Source organism: Schistocerca cancellata, chromosome 9 (genome assembly GCF_023864275.1).
Source record: "Schistocerca cancellata isolate TAMUIC-IGC-003103 chromosome 9, iqSchCanc2.1, whole genome shotgun sequence".
Taxonomy (NCBI): Eukaryota; Metazoa; Arthropoda; class Insecta; order Orthoptera; family Acrididae; genus Schistocerca; species Schistocerca cancellata.
In genome coordinates this window covers 491,486,016-491,488,844 of record NC_064634.1, presented here as the reverse complement: position 1 = coordinate 491,488,844, position 2,829 = coordinate 491,486,016, and the positions used below count along the sequence as shown (strand labels likewise).

General features: G+C 48.3%; 1 pseudogene; it reads left to right on the top strand.

The window, feature by feature from the left end:
• Window positions 1-1,923: 1,923 nt before the first annotated feature.
• On the top strand, window positions 1,924-2,041 carry LOC126102542 (5S ribosomal RNA; annotated as a pseudogene).
• Window positions 2,042-2,829: the final 788 nt, after the last annotated feature.

Here is a 2,829-nt window from a genome sequence, read left to right as displayed (position 1 = left end):
ATTTCCCTTCCTCTCAACTTCTGCTATTTGGCTTCTCCCAGGCCACCCATCAAGGTTAGCGTCTGCACAAACACCAATTTTTCCGGAATTCTGACTCCCAGGAGAGTACTTCAAATTCCTTGGTCCTACGTTCCCATCAGAGGCCGGCGTATTTCATGCTGTCGCTCTTCACCTGATTTACTTCAGGCTCTGCAGACCGTGAATTCACCGTGAAGTTGCTATAGTCATGAACACACATATTTTGACCTCTGTTGACCACTCCACCGTAGCTTTGCCTGGCTTTCTCGCATGTTTCACTGAAAACGGGATGACGGACATTTATCAACAGGCATACAAGTTCTCCATCTGCTTCCCGGTACACCTGCATTGGGTCAACCACCGACTCACTGTCACTCACCTTAAGGCAGCCGGAGGCCGCGCCCCATTACCGCCATAAGCTGCCTATTGTCGCTTCCCTTCTCAGCTCTCCCGCTGGCCTGCCACGGTCACTCTGTATACTTCCCTGGGTCAAACTAGCCTCCAGTAAATCGACGCATTTCCACAAAGTTTTTCATATTGGGTGAATTACTTTAAAACCATCACCCAACATTAATTATTCCAATTCATCCATAAGATGCATTGTGCCTTGTCAGTCATATTTGTTCAGCCCTACTGTTCGCTCAACGTGAGTTAGGTGATCTTTAATGACTTCATGTAAGGGGCATAGTTCTTGCCATGTTACAACAGATCTGTCTGCGTTTCATGCGTTATTACCGTCTACTGCGAATGTGCGCCAGGTATATCCCGCTTAGCCGGCCCGTGTGGCCGAGTGGTTCTAGGTGCTTCAATCTGGAACCGCGTGACCGCTACAGTCGCAGGTTCGAATCCTGCCTCAGGCATGGATGTGTGTGATGTCCTTAGGTTAGTTAGGTTTAAGTAGTTCTAAGTTCTAGGGGACTGATGACCTCAGATGCTAAGTCCCATAGTGCTCAGAGCCATTTCAACCGTTTTTATATCCCGCTTAGATGGTTTAATAGGTCCACTTGAACCAGTACATAGTTTAGATATGCCTGCTCTTGGGGCTGGTGCATAGATGTATGGATTAGGCGCATCGTATAATAAGGGCTTTAGCCGCAAGGAGTGGACCAAGCGCCTGTTCGGCGGAGTCCAACGTAAGCGACAGAAGCGACCGACAGCGCGCGACTGCTTCAGGTTATAAAACAGAATTGCAGGTATAGTTACGGATTAAGCAATTTCATCGAAGAAAATATTAATGGGAGGAAGTACACCACATTTCTGCAAGAAACATTAGGTCTTATAGGAAGAAATATCTTTAGGAACAAGGAACAGAATGTGGTATCAACACGAAGGATGTCCGGCACATTTTTCGCTGACGGCTAGAAATGAGTTGCAGAGACAATTCCCAAATCTTTGGATTGGACGCGGAGGACATGTCTCGTGGCCGGCTCGTTCGCCAGACGTGACACCTCTGGATTTTTTCTTGTGGGGATTCGTAAAAGACATTGTTTACAAGGACGTTCCAACTACACCTGAAGATATGCGAGAGTGAATTGTCAGAGCATGTGCTTCGATAAGTGCTGATGTGATAAGGAATACCACTCAATCCATGATAAGAAGATTGCAGCACTGCATTGATACCAATGGTCATCACTTCGAACACCTTCTGTAAATGGACATTCATGCCACCTTTGTGACCTTCGTTGACCTTCAAAGACCTTACTGTTACACATCATTGGATTCGTCTCGATAGCCACTATCAGAAAAAAGTACCGAACCATAGCAACCCAGCCGCGCGGGATTAGACGAGCGGTCTTAGGCACTGCAGTCGTGGACTGTGCGGCTGATCCCGGTGGAGGTTTGAGTCGGACATGGGTGTGTGTGTTTGTCCTCAGGATAATTTAGGTTAAGTAGTGTGTAAGTTTGGGCAACGGCCTTGCCGCAGTGGATACACCGGTTTCCGTGAGATCACCGAAGTTAAGAGCTGTCGGTCATGGTCGGCACTTGGATGGGTGACCATCCAGGCCGCCATGAGCTGTTGCCATTTTTCGGGGCGCACTCAGCCTCGTGATGCCACTTGAGGAGCTACTCGACCGAATAGTAGCGGCTTCCGTCAAGAATACCATCATAACGATCGGGAGAGCAGTGTGCTGACTCCAAGCCCCTCCTATCCGCGTCCTCCACTGAGGATGACACGGCGGTCGGATGGTCCCGGTAGGCCACTCGTGGCCTGAAGACGGAGTGTGTAAGCTTAGGGACTGATGACCTTAGCAGTTAAGTCCCATAAGATTTCACACACATTTGAACATTTTTTTAATAGCATCCCATTCAAAAAACAAAGTTGACTTTCATATTTCTGAAGCGACCCAACCTAGCAAAAAAAACCAACATCATATTATGGCCCCCGTTGTCCGAAACAAGTTTTGTCCCACAAACATTTCAGCTCCTATCATACTTGCGGAGTTATTATTGGTGGCAAAAGTTAGTGACTCACCCTGTGTAAGCTTTGGCAGAAGAACGTTTTTTGTCTGCTACCACCCCTTCATAGGAAATTGAAACAACTATAGAGAAAATAAATGTTACAACCGTTTATGGCTACGACGCGCGCAGTAATGCGTATGTCATCGAAACAGTCACGGGTGCGGGTGGACTCGAACCGAGAACGACCGCTCTAGGAGCGAGCGACACTACCCGTAGACAACCAGCAATTTGTGACGTTCGTACCGACAGCGGATACATGCCCGAGCAGCTGAGGGGAGGAGGGGTTTATTACGGCAGGGCCGCGTCCCGGGACAAACTGCGCCGTTTAGTTAGGAAAACACGGCGCAGATG